This window comes from Glossina fuscipes, unplaced genomic scaffold, assembly GCF_014805625.2.
Source record: "Glossina fuscipes isolate IAEA_lab_2018 unplaced genomic scaffold, Yale_Gfus_2 213, whole genome shotgun sequence".
In the NCBI taxonomy this organism is placed as follows: Eukaryota; Metazoa; Arthropoda; class Insecta; order Diptera; family Glossinidae; genus Glossina; species Glossina fuscipes.
The window spans coordinates 1,298,195-1,318,210 of record NW_023998556.1 but is presented as its reverse complement, the minus strand read 5'-3'; the positions used below and the strand labels follow the sequence as shown (position 1 = coordinate 1,318,210).

The following is a 20,016-nucleotide window of genomic DNA, read 5'->3' as shown; positions in this document are numbered from 1 at the left end:
TGCTTTGATAATTTATGGCAATAGCTGCAAATCTAATATCAACATCCTTAAACCGGTCTATCACCAAGCCGTTAGAGCAAGTTGTTATGCTTTTCGGACGACGCCCATAAATAATATTATAATTGAAACTGGTCTCCCAACCTTAGAAAATAGACTGTATGAGTTAAAAGCTAAAATAGTCCCCAAGCTTCTTAATTCAAACAAATCCATTCTCGGTGATGACGTAAGAAAGATTATTATTGCGAAGAAAATTCCAAAGTCACCATCTGCAATTGACCATTGTTTGTGCATCGGAAAAGAATTGAACATTCCCTTAAAAATTTCCCGCTCTTTTGGTGTTAAACCTCCCTGGATTTTGAAAGACTGCTCTTTTGATATCTCACTGTCTATGCACAAGAAAGAAGATACTCCAAATTACGTCTTCAGGAATCTAATAGCTGAAAAAACCCAAGTATTGGACAGTACCCGTTGGAATCTTTTGTACACAGACGACTCAAAATCTCCTGGTCTGCCTCCTGCTTGTGCGGTGGTAGATGCTACAGGACGGGTTCTTCTCAACCACATATTTCACGAAAGCACTTCAACTTTCATAACCGAAGCCAGAGCTATCCTTTACGCTGCCAACCTTGCCCATAAAAACAAACTCAAAACCGTCATTGTTACTGACAGTTTGTCTGTATTACTAGCTACCCGGAACCCTTCGACTTCGAGATGGAGCACCATCAACAAATTAAGGAATATAATTACTACACCCGACGGAAGAATTAAAATGTTATGGGTACCAAGTCACATCGGTTTACTGGGAAATGAGCAGGCTGATCGAGCGGCAAAGTATGCTGCTTCTGCTCCTCTACTTATGGATGATGTCATGGAAAAGTTGGATCTTCAAAGATACATTGGAAGAAAAGTTAAAGAGAAAATTGCAGAAGGAAATTTACAATACCATCATCAACACTACTCTTGCATTAACCCTCAATTAACTCCACCTCTATATCCAACAAATGTTGAGAAAACCAAGATCCAAACATTTTCGAGAATTCGCCTTGGTCATACAATTGCAACTCACCAATGGATCCTGAAGAAGTCTTCTCCCCCAATCTGCTGTTGTGGACAAACTCTTACTATAAAGCACATTCTCTGCGACTGCCTCAACTTTTCCTTGGCTAGAAGTATTGCATTTGGAACGATTAACCCTTTGAACATTCTACAATCAACTTCAGAACAGAATATCAATTCAATATTTTACTTTATTAATACTACTAAGCTTATTATCTTATATCCATTTATTTAAATTAGAGCCGATAGCCTGTGTTGCTAGTGCTCAATGTCTCTTTTTTTAGTCTAAGAATTCAATTCATTAGTCTAAAATTAAAATAATAATAATAATAATAATAATCATTGTAAATATTATTATTATAATAATAATAATAATAATAATAATGATCATTGTAAATATTATTATTATTATGATTTTTACTCAAACAGAGTAAAGTTAGCTATACTTGGTAAAAAAAAAAAAAAAGTTTAGGTCACTTGCAAGATTGCTTACCACACACACTACACAGTTGGGCAGGCGGTTAAGTGGACAGACAAGCAAACGGACATTTTCAAATGCATCCGAGATTTGAACCTGCCTCAGAAGGTTTTGAAATTTACTTTTGCACGTTATAAGGGTATTGAAGAAAAATTAGATTTTGATACACTGTAACATTGGGTAGGCGTGGTCAATTTTTCCCATTTTTATCATATACTATAGCGTCGCCTTTAGAGTAAGCGTTCAGTTTTTTGTACACTTATCTACTATAGTTTATGAGTAATGAGCAAAAAAGCAATTTTTTATTTCCTTTAAAAAGCAGAGGTGTTCTTATTTTGTATCGTACTGCGGACGTGCCTTTCCATTGGTTTGGCCAATGTTTAATAATAACCTCGGGTAAGAATTTTTCTGTCAAATGTGAAATAGATAGCTTCGTTTTTGCGCCAGGAGATTGTTTTAACAGACATTACACAGATGGGCAGACGAACAAAAGGACATGCTTAAATCGATTCACAATTTTACGCTAATCAAGAATATATATACTTTGTGGGGTCTCTGAAGCTTCCTTGTGGTCATTGTATTGACGAAATGAATATACCGCTCATCTTTCGATGATGCAATGGCTTACTTTTCGTGACAGCCAGCAAATTAGAGCATGCACAAAACCGCAACTGATGGTGTTTGAATTTACAAAACTTAATTTACTTGGCCTGTTTTAAGGCTATTATTATGGATGAGTTCTCGGTGAAAATCGTTGAAAAATAGCCCTTTTTATCATATACAGATTCATTTCCCGTAAGAAGGAGACTTTCCCCTTCAGCACAAATGTTTCACATGAATTTAGGATACCGAATGTGTATTACTCAGCGATTATTTATCGCGAAAATTTGAAAATATTTCTTCTTCTGGTTGCAGGGGTAGCCCCGTACGAATCATTTTCAATAGTGTACGTCCTATACCCAAAAATTCATTAAAATGTCTGAAAACTTGGCACTTGTAGGCTGAATTCAAAGTTCATGGACCGACATTAGACAGACATTCGGAAAGACTGTGTTTGTTTCACGTCCTCGTGGATTTTGTATGCATTCGCACAAACTTAAAATATCCTGTATTAAAAGACGTTTAAGCTGTAAAACATCTGTTTTCTTTCTTTTGTAAACATAATAGTGGCTTTAGTTCCCCATTTGTGCTTATTAATCACATTAGTTTCTAGCGTCGCGTAACGTAAAACGGATCGCAGCAGCGACATAAATCGCGAATCACTGCTGCGAATATATGGCATTCTTTGTGCGAGCGATTAGGCAACTGGTATCTTTCCTTACTTTTCATTCTTTCTTCTCCATCTATATCAACATTTTGCCTCTGCTCATATTATTGTAAGTTGAAATTAAAGATTTATTCTTTAATCGAATAATATTCATTTCATGTGATGATGGCCCTATTGAGCCCGCTTATGAACGTACCTCGTCTGAAAGGTACATACCATTCCTAATTGTTGTTACCTCCAGCTTATTCTAAGTACTGACTTCAACGCCTACTTATGGAAATTTTTGATTATTACAGATCTTCAGATTTAGTAGTCCATGTTTATTTCGGCTCCTTTTGTTAGTTACAAACATTCGTTCATCGCTTGCACAGCACCGGTCTTGTGTAATATAGCGAATGTCCAGACTATAACGGAGAAAAGGAAGACATATAATTAATATTTGTTTACTTTTCTTTTTCAAAACCGAAGTTTTTATAAATCATTAGGAGTTGTTGTTACGACTTCAGGAGTCCTTTTTGGTTTAGTACACAAGCCATATGGCGTACGTGTTAACTTTGCTGAAGAAATTAAAACGAAAGAATTACAAACAATTGACAATGTGGACGTAATTTACTCAATGAGATGCCTGCATATAGACATATAGTTATAACGCATCGTTGTTCTCTGACAGATGGTTCAGTACATTTACTACGTACGTATATGCATATGCAGGGTGGCAACATCGCTGAGTTTGTATTACTGTTGCTGTTTGTGTTTCCCCCTATGTTGGACAAGTTCCTTTGTTGACATTACGTGACAACAATGTACAACAATATCACATGCATTTCATACGCACAGTTATCTCTTTATTTCTCTGTCTCTCTCTCTCTCTCTCCCTCTCTACACCATTGTACTCGCATACTTATTTGAATGTGGCTCTTCATAATTATTCATGAGTTATATTGACACTTTTTACTACTGTCGCACACACACATGAGGATTTCCCAAGCCTGCAATGATTTGAAAACTTCGGTTATCGAATGAAAGCCAGCTTAAATGAAATCATAAAAGGAAGCGTGCGTGTGCGTGATAAAATAAACTCATCAAATTTATTTTTGAGTTTAATTTTCGTGTACAAGCATCTCTACGCTGAGAATGATAAAAAAATGTTTCAAGCTGTACAACAATGCTATTAAATTGCGCTAAATATTGAAATTAAATTGTTGATTCACCCCTATCAATACGCACTTCATCGAGCAATGCCGTTTCTCAATCTCGGCCAACTCTTTACAATTTAGATGTTGTATTTTCCGACCTTCGGATGAGAGGCACAGATTATTTATTTTTAAATTCGCGATAACCGCTTAGAGCATTGTTCTGCTTCTTCAATTTTAAGAATTCTTCTACTAAGTCAACTGCACTTCATGGCAGCTAAGCTTTTTTCTCTCTGCTTATACGTTAACCATACCCCGACCACTCACGGTCTATTGTATGCGCTCAAGGGAATTAGTTGCTCTCCTTAAATTCGGAATTGAATGCAGAAACAATTCCTGTTTTTCGCATTAAAGAATTTGCTTTGAAACCGGCTAGATTCATTGTTACTGTGTGAAAGCAGATTATGGCTTTGCCTTTACTTACCTTCAGTTTATGTCACTTGAGTTGATAAATCAACTAACAAGTTTAATAACTTTTCCTGATAGGTGTTGCAAAATCTCAATCCCTTGCGTTCTTCAACAATGGTTTCTTGTGTTCGAGAAGCTCGTAATTCAATAAGTTCATCGCGTTAAATTCAAAACATAAGCTATATTGTAAATCTGGAAGATTAGCCTCCTCTCCATAGCACTCAATTACGTTTCCATTTGCCATTTGCCATCATCCGTATAAGGACTTCTGCTCTGATATAAATTGATGTATGGAATGCGAAATCATGTATAACATAGCTCAGCGTAGTTGTACTCGCTTTATGTATATTTTTAACTACTGCCTTCAGATTGCTTACTTTCCCTTAGCGTGGAAAACTAGTTTTGTTATTCTCTTCTATAAGAATGGCTCTAGAGACAGCACCAATAATTATGAAAGCATTATGAAACTCAGTGTCCTACCTGAGTTATTACCTGCGAGATTACAGCCGACAATAAATTCAGTGTTATCACCATGTCAATATGGCTTCCTTAAAGGCAAATCAATATTACTAACTCGTTGGCTCCTATTCGGAAGCCTATGTTATTTATTTTATACGTTATCGATCTTCGTTCAAGAGTCCGCTTTTCTAAAACTCTTATGTTTGCAGATGACGTGGAAATTTTTACTTTAATTAACTTAGTGCACGACGCTGATGGGCTACAATATGATTTATCATCTTTGAACGTTTGGTATTCCTACCAACAGTGTGTCGTGTAATTTTAGTAAATGCAGGAAAATCTCATTCTCTTGGGTGTTTCCACTGCCTACTTATTATTCTATTAATAGTCATGTGCTGGAGAATGTATTTTGCTTTAAAGCTTTGGGTGTTTTATTTGATTTCATTGGCCTTAGATTTAGTTTTCCGTTAATAAGGCTAAGTCGATTTTGGGTTTTATTGAGAGACGAGCTAAATAACTTGATGATCCATATGTTTGCAAACGTCTGTACACTGCGCTTGTTCGCCCGATTTTGAAATATTCTGCCGTTGTTTGGACACTTTATTACTAATGTCACGTCGATCGAATATAGTTTGTTCAGGGAAATTTTCTTCTCTTTGCTTTACGCGATCTGCCGTGAGACCCCGCTAGAATTCTTCCACCATATGAAAACAGATTTAACATGAAGCGACTACCGTCACTGGGTTAGAGGATGAGACATGTTCGGGATGGTTTTTATGGTTAAATTGATTCGGGGCTGGCTTCCCTCAGCTTACCTAGTAAACTTTGTCGAATTCAATGTTCCGAACCGATCTTCCCAACGCTATATGCCCTTGTGACTTTGTCATTGACGCACTAATTTCTACTGTTTAGTTTGTGTAGCTTGCTATGTTGGTTTTATAACTGGAATTATTATTTCTTTGATCAGTGAATCGATTCTATTAGCAAAATTAAAAATAGACTGTTATTATAATGCATATAGTTACAAATTGGAAACTGTGGTATTTAATGAACTGTTTATGTCATGCTGGCTAATGTAATTATTTAAATCATTAAATGCGCACTAGAAGATTAGAGTTATATAATGTTTTTGCATTGGTATTATTAGCATTATTTTGCATCTTTTTGTTAGTAGTAGTTTTACAAGTTCCTTTTAGCAGTTTAGGAGTTTCTTCTATTTATTGTTCAGAGTTCGGGTCTTGTAACCAATTTTAAATAAATAAATAAAAGTAAATATCACCTGAAGATAGTATGTTAGCAAAGAGTGGGCACAGTGATGTGTTATAATAGCTATGAGGGATATTATTGTGCTGTAAAAAGCTATAAATGCGTTACGGCGAACTTTTTACTCTAAACTAATACGTGAATTGTTTTGGTAATCATGGGCGTACAAATTTTTTACATAGGCCTTAAAAAGTTATTTCTCTCGGCATTGGTATATAAGATATGTGTAGATTAAAATCATTTAAAGATTATAAGCTTAAGTTCTTTTAGACAACACAACTTTCTATCCATCGAAACTTTCAACTTCAAAGTATGTATGGCATGCTTGAACAATTTGTACTTTTGCAAGTTTGTATTATTCGACAACACAAAGTAGGCGAGTAGATGGATAGACTGTCCTTATCCCGAGCCAATAGAGATTATGTACCTACCAATATATAAATATCTATAGGGCCTTTGAGGCGTATTTGCGAATTTCACAATGAACAACATTAAATCTAATATATTGTGGTTGGAATGTTTTTATAAAATTTGTAAATATAGAGTATTTTACGCCTTGACATCATTCGAAATTAAATTTTTAAAGATGGACGCTTTTTCCTTAATGTTTGTGTGTTTATGTTTGGAAATTGCTCTGTCCCTGGTGTCTTCTTTCAAGCGCATACACTTCTGCTTAGTAATAATAATGAACATACTTGCAACTGACACTATGACTGATTGCTTCCCATCATATGTATATAAGTGAGCTTTCGTCACCATTTATCGTTAAGCTAGTGACAATATATGAAAGGAAATCAACCGCAGTAATTGTCTTTACACAGCATATGCTCACATCCATCTTGGTGTGCAGTATGTTTCAATTTCCAAACGAATGTAACAAATTTAATTGAAATTAATAAATAAATAAAAGACACAAGACAACAAAAGAAACTAAATACCAAAACATGCTTGCATACGGCCTCAAAAAATTAAGCAACAGCTTTTATCAAAAACATCAATTTCGTAAATCAAAACTTATCTCAAGTCCTTTTACATGTAACACCGGTATGGTCATTACTACTTGTTTCCAATTGTAGCAGTTAAAAAGATTCTGCAAAGAAAATGGAAGCATTACAAATTAAGTACATTTCGCTGTCTAAGCTTTTCTGAGACGATACGTTGTCAACTAACTACACTTCGTACAAGCATTAGTTTCAATGTTCTCGAGTTAACAAAAAGGTAGAAGGATTGAAAGGAGTTGCTCTACGTACGGACAACTGCGTGTCTTAGTGTCTTAAATGATATTTATTTTGCATTTTTTTTTTTTTTTGGAGTAAGAACACAAACAATCCGGGGTTGCATTTTAGTTAACAACATTCTACACAAGTGCACTCAAGTGTTAGATGTATACTCTAATGTCTACGCGTGTATACACATGCAATCAGGGTCTTAAAGGTTATTTATATATGAGTGCTGCATGACTATTACTTTCTCGTTTTTCTCTTATTCAGTTTCCCTTTGCTTTTATTAAACTAAATGTTCGTAATGTTTCATAAAGTATGAGTTGCTATGTAAGTAGTTCGTTTATTTATTTTTCCAAATTTGACGAAATGTTGTTTATATATTTGGCATAAGGGAAAATGAGTAGTTCAAATAACGGCTCCGCTTGAAGGCTTGCGTAAGGACGTTAAAATCGGACACACAAATTGTGTAGATTTAACTTTAGCGTTAAAGCTCTTTTGCAGGAGAACTTAATTTTTTGTTTGTTTGCGAATTTTATCTTTTTTGTTTATATGAGTTTCTTTTAGCCTCTTAATTTATCGAAGTTCAAACCTTAAATAACATACGTGTCTACAAGATTTGCCCACGATTGAAGTTGTGACTCCAAATTTGTAATGCAAAAATGATTTTTCACAAAAACATTATAAGGGAAGAATCAAAATTGTGCTTTACTGTATACATTTCTCAAGCCGTCCGCTCTGATAAATAATGGAAATGTAAAGGAAAAAGAGAATCTTACAGCCGTCGGTGATAACCATGTTAGAGCGTCTCAGAGAGCTGAACCTTGCAACTCCAAACTTAGAGAAACTGAAACGAGGGAAGTAAACTTAACGTGAAAGATTGCAATTTTTAACGCTGCTTGGATTTTTTGTTTTTGATTCAATGCTGCATGGGTTTATTCTCCTTTATGTCTCCTACCTAAAACGTTGTAAATGGTTCAATGGAAATAAAGTATAATTTTTGGGTTTAGCTTCGATTGAGAGATCTCGACTTCTAGTCTTGGTTCATTAATTCAATAAGCACTCTTCCCCGCCTTTTTAACTGTCCCCATGTCTGTCTCTCATTGCCTTTCATCATTTTCTCTTGGTGTCTGCGACTTATTTACGCGATAACGTTCATCTTTTATATTATTTCCGGCGGTTCTTTATTCTTCTTAGCTATTTGAATCGACTGAATTTTCTTAAATAAATATGCCGACGACGATTTGTACTGAATTGCAATTTCAAGAAACACAAACTGATATTTTGCAACAATTTCAATAATATTTTTTATACATATATAAGTATTTGTTGATTCTCCTCGGAGGCAGGAAACAAAGCAGAAAGAAAGAAAATGAAGAACGTAGAAAAACTTATATAAATTTATTATTTGGCTTTCGTTGCTTGGGTTAACCTCCCCTGTGTCTCCTACAATTGTTTCTTATGTACGTTTGTCTATCCCATATACCCACCAAAAGCATATATTTATGTATGTGGTTTATTGGCCAGTTGCATGAAATAAATACGTGTGTCTAGTGTATCTAGAGGCGGCAGACAACAAGAATTGTGTATAAGTAAACGTAAGGAGCTGTGGTGAATGATTACTGGCACATTACAATTTAACAATTGATGCTATTTAAAATTTACTATCATTGAAACCGAGTGCTGTCACAATATCATCAATATAACGTCGGAATTTCAAGTAAGCATGTATAAAATATCGTAAGTGAAGGCTTAAGAATATAACAAATGTCTGCCAGAGTTGCAGAGACATTTATCAACATTTTTGTGCTTCTTTATATCAAATCCCTTGAGCAGAATCATTCTTTTCTCCAATTCTGTTTTGGAAGGCAGCTATTAAATATTAAAACGCGTCAACTATACAATTTACATATATATTAGCAAATGACAAAATTCCAGGATTAAATGAAACGCTTTCGTCTTACTTTTCGTATTCTCGACTTGGTCTGTCTCTCTCAGTTTGTCTGCGTGGAATTATGTTTATCGCATTGTGCTACCGTTGATGGGTTGATTTGGATGATAAATTGTTAATACAGTGTATACCGACTGATTTTATGGATAATTGAATGCTATTTAAAATGCCACCTTGCCTTTCGCAATACCTTTACTCACTCATTCGTTCACGTTTCCATACCTTGAATAACTGCATTCGTTCGTAATAATCCACAACACCAGAAAGGGTTAAGTAGGCTTTTATCCTTGTCGTCGACGTCAATATCATTGAATTCATAACGAGTTGTTTGTGTACATAAGTCTCTGTCATAGTTTTGTCTGTTGCATGTGATTTCTTGCTACTGTGTGTTATTGTTGTCGTGTGTCGTTGTTGTTTATATAGCTTTTGGTCCTAAGTAAATGTAATTGGCTTACAAATGCTTTTTAAAACAGGCTATTTATATTGAGAGTCGTTTATAATATTAGGTGTTTGCATTAATTTCTGAGAATTTTTTCGCTTAAAAAAAGTATTTATTGAGAAAAATTTGCATAATATAGATTACTCGTAATGTTCTCCACCATTTTTTTTCCCCCATATTTCTGACAACATGGCGATATCAATTATAAGATGTGAAGACAGTGTGTTTTCTTTCTCATTGTTTACGTCTGTCTGACGGGATTAATCTAGAAGTTCTAGCTTCACTTTTGTCTCTGCTATATCGACTCATGGTTTTTTGTTTCCTGGTTCTCAAAAAATTTTTCTCCAACCTCTTAGAGATCGATTTGTTGTCTACATTTGCATGACTTATTATCTTAGACTTTCTTACCATCTTAACCGTATACACCTATATAAACTTCGGCTTTTCCCATTTTGCCCTCTTAATTATGTATTTCTTTTTTTATTATATGATTCTTTTGCCTTTCTTTACAGGACGTAAGTCTTCTTTTTTACAGGACAGATGAAAATATGTTCGTTGAAATTACTGGTCTTACTCAACAGCATTGAGCGGTACGTACACTTCACCTGTCAAACCAAAAAAATATCAAAACGATCTCACTGCAATAATCTTGAATGATTTATGTCTGTTAAATATTGTATAAAAACTATTTCAAATAGTTTCATGGAAAATAAGTGAACATGGAGTACTTCATTTAATCATTTATCGATCATAACGAGATGTTGCACATGTGTGCCTCTGTCTTGAGGCCACGATTTATGTGTGAAAGGCAAATAACAAAGACTGAGTTCTGAATAACGCTCTATCGCTAATATCGAGGCGCCTGTGCACCCAGCGATATAATCGATAGTATTGGATGGGAAAGTAAAATTTTTGTTTCAGGATCATAGGTTAATTTTGAACTTGATTGACATCCATGCATTTGACAAAATTATTTAAGAGTGGGGCTACTATTACGGAAATAAAGAAGCTAATTTCGATGGTTTTAAAGTGTAAAAAAAGATTTTCATGTATTTGTGAATCATTTAAAATTGCCTATTTTATGCAATAGACTATGTTTTAGATGTGTTTATGCTATTAACCTGGGGTCGGCTTATGGTTCCATTCATCGAGCTACGACGCGAAAGATGAAGACGAGACGATAGCGTTTTGAGTTGAAGGCATTTGGTCCCTTTCCATCAAGTTGGGCTTCTCTTTCTTTGCAATTACAAACAATGCAAAGAAGATACAGAAAAGTAAATAAATAAACAAACCAAATCCAAAATTTGGAAAAAAATTGTTGAAAAACTCTGTTCTTCGAAACCTGTAAATATTAGCCAACCGAAAAGTCCGGAACCACACCCTAATTGCCACACCGATCTGCAACATTTTCTTCGTTATTTAAAGTATTCTACATATTTATAGCAATTCACTTAAGGCCATTAAACATTTACGATCCTGTTCAATTTTGACAAAGCGTTCAAAGATTAGGTCAGTGCTGGGTATAAGTTGGATGAACAAGAGCTGCACTCAGATTTCGTGTTCCTAGTAGGAGCGGCAGATAAAGTTTACCTTTTGATGAAAAATGAGTAATTTTTTCCTAATGACAAACTTGTCTATGCGTAAGAAATGACAAACCATTCTCCTTCTTAAAAATTCTCTTTACGAAAATGCAATTGTTTATAACTTCAATGTTTTATAAAATTCAAATTCGCGTAATTCTCGAAAAGTTATAAACAAAATGAGCATGTTAACTTGAGCGTTTTACGAATTCGAAGTATTTGGAAACTGAATGTAATCTACAAAAAGACAACCTTTTGATTAAATGCAAGTAATAATCATTGTGTGTGACATAAACACGTGAACAGACGCTGTTACCTTTGTCAGTAACTTTTACCCGCTCGGTGGAAATTCGTCTTAAAAAGATTATAATGGAGCAATTAGCTTCACATATCTTGGATTTTGTGATCTCAATTCAGTTATTATGTAATTGTAAGCATTGCTTTCACTTGAAATTGATTGTCAAGAAGTAAATACTGAAAAAATGTTTAGAAATAGATTGAGCTGGGAATGAAAAGAGAAGGATGGATAGAGCTAAATTAAACAAGAAAAAGCAGTACATATGCGCAGCCACACAAGGAAAACATTGAATAACATTAGAAGGGAAATAGGGGAAGAGTTACGCAAGAAATGCAATATGCAGCACAAACACAAACTGCGAATGTATTGCAACCATAAAAAAGATGGAAGAGCGCAAGGGGGCAACCACAAGGATAGAGGTGAAGAGTGCACATATATGAAGCATTAAGGATAGGAACAGAAACACAGCACTAGGCAAAGACAAAGGCAAAAAGTCAAATGTATGCAGTTGTATACAGGTGAAAAGGATTAAAATACTAAGGATTGTAAAGCACAACACCGACCCAGACAAATACATAGAAACTCCTTTTGTGTAAGTTGTTCACACACTTCTGGTCCCATTTTTACACTTACCAACAAACTACAAGCATATTCAGTTGATTATTCCGTTTGCCGAATTTATTCCAACTCCATTTAACCAGGCCTACTCTCTAGTCTTGTTCTTCTTAAAATTCTGAAAGTCCGATATCGTGCCCGTATGTAAATAAAGAAAAAGGAAATATATGTTACTAAAACCTTTTATATGTATGTGAGATATATACATTACCGGCCGACCCTCGAACAAGTTGAGAATGATTTCCATAGCACAAGACACAAACACAAAATACGGCTTATGAGGGGCTCAGCCATCTCTCTAGGCGTTGGACGGCAGCCTCACATCAATTCCCCGCGGTAGTAAACGTATAGTTGACAATTGTGACTACCAATTCAGTGTTTGCGTCTTCAAATCTCAAGTAAAGGCATAACATTTGCTGATTGGGTAGACATCCAGCAAGTTGCGATCACAACATCCCTAGCTCCCTTTCCTCACTTCTTCGTGACCATCACTGTGATGCAGAAACAGGAAACATATTCTCTTGAATAATAACCTCCATATAGAAGAAAAAAAAATTTGCAGAAATATCAATTCAGCATTTTGAGTAGTCGAGAATCTTCCGGTAAGTTAAAACTCATCGCAAAGAAAAATTGGAAGAATTGGATGAATTAGATTTATTATTACATTCGTAACGTTAAGAAATACGCCTCAGAGATCCTATGAAATATTTTTCATCTGCGAAAAATTATATACAAAGATGTAGCCCATCCATTCATCCATTTAATCTTTGGTCTGTATACCGTAAGCTGTTTGATTGAGTAGGCTCGTAAAAATTGATTGGGATAGGCAACTGGACCGTAGCTTATACATTTCCAAATGATGGCCATAGGTCAGGTTTCACCATCCCATAACTACAAACGAGTAAGATTTTCAAAACTAATATCAGATGTTATTAAAATAATAACAAAACTCGTTGTAAGAACATCCTTTAATGTGGTGTATAAAAATGGCTAAATATTGTAGCTGCCAATATGCCGAAGAAAGGAACATTTTTGCGGTTTTCAATTTCAAAACAACTATGGCATCTACTAAAGTACATCTTCACTTTAGCTTATAACTGCAGGTGATTACCAACATATACATAAAAGTCATTGCAATTTTAGAGAAATACCACATGTTTTACATTAACTTACATATATACGTACTTATACCTTTGCTTAGGGATCACGTCAATGACAATATAAAATGTCCTAATTCTAGTTTTACTATGTTGATGAAGAGTCACAAAACAACAAATCAGGAAAGTCTGCTTTGTGGAAAGCCGTACCACTAACAAATTTCTGCTTATGCATGGATACGTACACAAGCAAAAAAACAAGAGTTCTTTTTATATTTTTACGGCTAACGTTATTCAAGGATCAAAGTTCACTAATTCCTGAATTTTGTAAATATGGGAAACACTCAACGAGAGCCCCGCCGAGTATGTCGCTCAGGGAGAATAAAGTTTCTATGCATTTAGCTCGTGGCAGATCGAGAGAGACTATATGCTATTCAAAGTATCTTTTATTGCTTACTGGAATTTTTACTCACATTTGCGATAAAATAATTTTCTTGAGACATTTAATAGGTCTTTTAAGCAGATTATCTCGTTTCGAAAAATGAAAATTTTTAACAACACTGCGCGTTCATTGCGGACATGTTATTTTCGTATGTTTGTATATTTCTACAAATGTTTCTTAATTTATTTGTTTTAGTTGATTATTAGAACTTAGTAAAGCCTAATTTGCTGTAAATAGTGGTAAATTACATTGCGCAATTCTATATTTTGAATCGCTATTGCATCGTGATATCATTTTATTCTCTGCTACTGGCACTTTGTGTATTTTTCTCTCTCCTTTTTTTGTTGCTGTTATTCGGGACTAACTTTTTGTTTGTCCTTTAAGTGATTGGGGTTGATGATATTTAAATAAAGGTTTTAGTGGATCTGTAGGCTTAAGAATTTTTCGTTATTTAAGGTCTTTCTTTGTTTTCACTTTGTTTCACTATTTTTATCATTTTCTCGTTTTTTATTTTTGCTTGGTTGCTTTGTTGTGTTTTTTCCAAACAACTCTGTGTTTAGTTTATTCTTTCTTACTGTTTGCTAAATTTATTGCTGCTTTCGCTGTTACACTGCAAATACTTAATAAAATTTTCTTGCTTTTTGTCTGTCAATAAGACGTCACCACTTCATGTTAAAGGTGGCCCTGAATTGGAAAGCTTCATTACCAGCTGGCTTTGTGAGTGTTACTGGCACACCAAAAGTACTAGTATAAATGGTAGGGATTAGGTTGGTCCTGTCTCAACTCAAAGTTCTTTACCCGTGATTCCTAACGTTCCTAATACGAATGACGTCTGGTTGACAATATACCCCGAAAAGGCAATATTCGTGTCAATACTGATGCCTTCTTTCTTCCGACAACATAGAAATTAGCTTGTCGTAAAAGTCCCATCCGTCCATTTGAAGCATGTTAGCATTTTCCAATTGGCTCCATCTTAATAATAAAGTGATATCCCGCTCTTCAAGGTGTTCTATTCCAGCTGAAAACATAGTAATTTCGTTAAATAAACCATTGTGATGAGTTGGATCCTTAATAAAAGGATTCATTCTTCCTGAGCAACCCCGTAATATTAATTCGGTAGTTCTTCCGCTCTCAAGAAACTAAATGTTTCTTCAGACCCAGTAACTATCATTTACATAAAGTTAGGGGCCTAAACTCAAAAATTTGTTCTTCTTACACAAATTCAGTAAGCACGAAGTTTTCTTGTTTGACTTTCAGTGAAACTTTGATAAAGCCTGATTTACATTCGACGGAACTTTTTCACAATTCTTTCTAGGTTTTCAGAAAGAATCGATTGGATCGCACTGCTGATGGTGTTTTAATTGCCACATCTACTGCAGTCCTGTTCTATTCATTTGAATTTCCTGTTCCTTTCGACGTTGAATTTATTGCCATTCGTGCAAAAAGCTGCTTATAGGTTGAAACGTGCCGCCCTCATTTGTAACGTGGCCGAAAAGTCTAAATCTACTGATATAGTCATAGCGTTGGGGACTTGAATTCACTTACTGCTGCAAGGCGCGGATTTAAAACATATCATATAATAAAGTCATTGCAGATGCCGCTAGTTGATAAAATCCTCACTGCTTGTTAATATTATATAAGTTTGTTAGCTCCAAAAGAAAAATCTTCATGTATCCCTTACAGGCTTCTTTTAACAGATCCGAATCCTCTGGTGATATTGAAACCTCAAATCTCTTCGCTAAATACTTCCGACGAAATTATTCAACTGCTGAGTCCGACTTGCCTGTTAATTATCCATATTAGATCGCAGACTCGATCTCTGACGAGCTATATGGTTTTATTTCAATGATTTTTAATCAATCCTTGAAATCAGACGCATTCGCTTTGTACTGGAAGGGAAGTTTTCTTATTCCACTTCACAAATGTGGAAGCAGACATCACGTTGAGAACTATTGAGGCATTGACAACATAAATGGTTTGAGCTAAAAAGTTAATCAGCATGTAGGTTTTGCTAGCATATCTTATGTTTCTCCATTCTAGCGTAGCTTTTGGAGAGGAAGATCAACGCTTATGAATCCCTTAGCGTTTACTTGCCATGTTTTCAAGGCTTTCTCTAGTGGCTCTCACACGGATGTCGTAAATACTGATTTTAGTAAAACGTTTAACTTTGTTAATCATTAATAATTGATCTCCAGGCCTCTGGCTTCCTTTCGTATTTATTGAAATGGATAAGCGTTTATGTTCATTACCATTCAGATCATTCAGGATTTTTTCTAACTCTATCACTTCGGATGAGTTTCTTGTGATAGCCGGTACGTATCAATGATCTCCGGTCACTGATTAAATCCAGCCACATGTCTATGTACGCTGGCGATGTTAAACTGTTTTCTTCCTTCTCCTTGGAATCGCATTTGTATCAGCTTCAAATTAATTTAAGTACTTTGGTACATTTTGTGAAATTAATAAAAACAACGCAAGAAGCGTTCTTTGTGAAGGAAGGTATTTCATCGAGTCACAAAAGTTGGGAAACGTAGATTCAGTGAATAATTTTAAATAACGCACGTTCTCCAATATTACACATTACATAGCGATGGCCTGGCGAGCACCAAGCATTCATTTAAAAAAGGAAGCAAGCAACCAAGCGGGACGGTGTAACATTGGCTTTTGCTCAATTTCAAGGGCAAGCTCCCTGTGTGATCTATTTTCATATTCGTGTGTAAGCATCGGTTCCATCTTCATTAACTTCATATTTGCTGAAGCTGCTTTTATTTGTTTGTTATATAAGAATGACCCTTCAACATAGCCACAATGATAATGCATTATCATCGGCTTTATTTTCAGTTTCGGCATATTCTATTCTGTACGATTTTTCCCTTCTCTTTCATTGTTTATTTGTATATTTTTTTTGGTAAAAACTGCACAAAAAAAAACACTGTGGGTTGTTCGTTGTCTTTTTTCCCCTTTTCACCAACTTCAAAATCAAAATTTGTCCGTCTGCCAACCATCTGCTTTTATATCAATATTTTTTTTTTTTTTTTTTTTAAATATCCTATATGCTACTCAAGCATGTTATATGTGCCTTTTTTAATATGCTGCAATAGCACATTTATGTCATTGCAACAAGATGTTTAATGTTTAAGGGTTGTGTTTGTTCTCTCTCCGGCTTATTTATGGTCAAAAATTGTTTATTTTAATCCTAAACGTATGTACTTGCATTGGATACAAACATATGGTTTTGATTTATATTTGAAACAGATCCGATTGCAACATGTTGGTGGCCGGTTATTTATTTCCTCCCAAATTGATTATTGCATAAAATTTTCAGCATTTTTGCTATCACACATTAACAAACTATGTTTTTGATGTGCAGAGGTGAAGCGGAAAGGTAGAAGAAGAAAACATAGAAACAATAGAAAATACAGTTAGATGAAAGGATTCTTCTTGGCAAAGAATTCTTTTTAAATAAGTTACAACACGAAAGGTTAAGTTGATGAGATCAATCTCTAAAACTAAACTAAATACTAAAAAACAAAAGACTGAGGCTCTTCAAATTGCATCCACACTGATAAAGCGTAGTAAAGTTAATAAGTGAACTTATTTGCGATTTGCTTTGTAAAATAATCTGAAATGCAATCAAAATTTCTGCACGATTTCTAAATAACGAATATCATGAAAGTTAATCACTATTAACGATAACCCAAATCATCACCCGACGTGTTAATACATAGAAGATAAAAACAAGTTTTTGTTCGATTGCTTCGACCAATGGAAAGGGAATGTTTGCGTTTCTTTCAATTTATTTCAATTCACTTCAGAATAATTAATTTTGCTAACAATTCACGGACGATGACCATAAAAACAGTGCAAATGAAATTGACTTTAATAGTGGAAAACATACATATCAATGGTGTGATACGTTGTATTAAATAAATGGTGATGAGTGATTGACGGCATCTTGAAGAACAAGAGCAAAGTGCTCAACAACAATTTACGAACATTTAGGTTTACAAAATTTTTTTTTGCAGCTTTTTACGCGCACATTCAGAAACTAGAATGGCGCACCGACTTTCTTCTTTGAACAAAGAGAGCTACAGCGTTGCTACCAGGAATGATTTCTAAAATCAAGAGAAGAGAGGTTAAGACCCCCATATTCTTAGAAGATTTGGTTAATTCATTATTGATTAGAATGATTGACAAAAATGACGATTTTTTTGACTAATAATTCTTTAATAATTGATATAAGAAGTGAACGTGGTCAAACAGATATGTAGCCATTTACAGAAGTTAAGCTTAAAATTGAGCTGGAAATAACTTCTCAAGTCTCACGCATGTTCCATTCACCTCACGTTTTCGCATGTTCCTTTTAAAGCTTACGCAGTGACCTTGCTCCCTAAAATTTGGCATGTAACCAGGTAACTTTTCCGAGCAATTGGAAAGTTTTATTAATCAATATTTTATTCTAAGTCCCGTTGGATCACCGTACAAATACTTGTGATTTGTACCAAGAAATTGTAAAAGAAATAGTTGCGATTTGTATCCAAACAGAGAGCAATGCGGGCCGGCAAATGTCGTTTGCAATACCGCAACATGGCCGACAAAATATTGCTACTAGTATAGCATTGGGGATGATTGAAGTTATCAATTAGATCTTGTTGCGTGCCTTGGCAAAGACGTCCAATTGCGAACATATAGCGTTAGCCTAGAAGAAAACGATTTTTATTGTAAAATCGATTTCAGGAAGGCAGTTTATTATTCAATCAATCCTGTTGCTGAAAAGCCAACTTGTCGAAATCGATTAGTTGGTTTACCACAAATATGAATTTTTTGGTGCGCATTTCTCGCCAAGTCTGTGAAAGCGTACCTTACGTTAGCTATTGAAATCAGATTTTAAAACGAATTCCTTGTAAGGTGGTTGCCAAGTCTATGTTTACCGTCCCTGTATTCGTCTTAAGCACAAAGCATCTGAGTTTCAATGTAAGGGTAGAACCGTTTTTGTACTGTTTTTTCTCCTTTTTTTATTTTCGTTCGTTTATTTTTTGTTTTTGATAAATTGAACTAAATCCGCCTAAAGTGAAGTGAAGTGAAGTAAAATGAAGCAAAGTAATGCACTTAAAATGTCATTCATTTTTTTCCAAAATTAATCATAACAAAAAAACTAACAAAAGACTGTGAGCAGAGAGGGGTGAAAACCGAAGGAAAGATACGATGACATTTTCCGGCAAATGAACTAAAACTGACGAATTATATTGTGTGCGAAAGTCTCTGGAACGTCATCAATCCAACACCACGCTTACCATCGTCACAATGCTCTGCTGACGTGAACATTTAAAACTGCTACCAACCAAGGCATTGATAACGGCACACAGCAAAATAAAATTACCGAGTGGCCACAAAAATGTCACTGACGTTTAAAAACGTAACTCATTTCAAACTGATATTCATAGGATAGTGAACGTAAAAGCAGTATTATAAAAATGTAACGTAACAGATGACCAAGAGGAAAGTTTTCTTTTTACTTAGAATTCGTATACACCAACACAAAAAGAAAACCCTAAATAAATTTATTCTATTTGGTTTTGGCGTACTAGACAAAAGTAACTTGAACGGTCTAAACTGAATTAAGGAAAATTGCTGTAAGTCAGTGAAGGGAAATGAAACAGAAAATAAAAAAAGCTCAAACAAATTGTTGCGAATGCCATCAAAAGCTTGAAATAGAAATCGCATGCTTGAGAGGAGGTGCGAGCAAAAAATCAACATCGACAGCAATAACATGCCAAATAAATATTGTAAAAATACAAACAAATCGTTGACAAATGTCATAATAACTGGACATGGTGTGTCCTGCTGCTTGAGCTGGAAATCAACTTTAACTGTAACGACAACAATTGCCAAACGGAAATCGGAAACGGTAATAGAAACACGACAGCCCAACAGCCAGCATTATACAATTTTACGATCAGCGTACATGCGATGAGTAGGCGGTAGCCTCCATGTTTCAATCATTGCAATCGTCGCCGAATTTATCATTCATTCCTTGCATTGCGCAAATAATTTCATGTTGCCAGTGCAAGATATGATAGAAAAGAGCTGGTAAACACCTTGAGATTTGTGACTGCAGCACCCGCACTCCAGTAAAATTAATATCATAATAACTGAGGGAAGTTGTATCCGCGTTAAGCGGCCTTTAATATGCCCCTCCGAATGGAAGCATTCAAAGCTCTTCCGAACAAATTAACGCTCTTTCATTTCG

At 35.0% G+C, this 20,016-nt stretch overlaps 1 long non-coding RNA gene across 2 annotated transcripts; it reads right to left on the bottom strand.

Moving 5' to 3' along the window:
- Nucleotides 1-2,064: 2,064 nt before the first annotated feature.
- Nucleotides 2,065-14,046, bottom strand: LOC119642061. 2 transcript variants are annotated; one of them, XR_005247927.1, is made up of 6 exons: nucleotides 13,798-14,046; nucleotides 12,439-12,760; nucleotides 12,246-12,345; nucleotides 7,063-7,214; nucleotides 4,419-6,962; nucleotides 2,065-3,205 (listed from the first exon to the last, which is right to left on the bottom strand). It is a non-coding gene; the product is annotated as an uncharacterized LOC119642061 (long non-coding RNA). The 2 variants fall into 2 exon arrangements; XR_005247926.1 differs by having other exon boundaries at nucleotides 4,419-7,214.
- Between the last annotated feature and the right edge of the window lie 5,970 nt (nucleotides 14,047-20,016).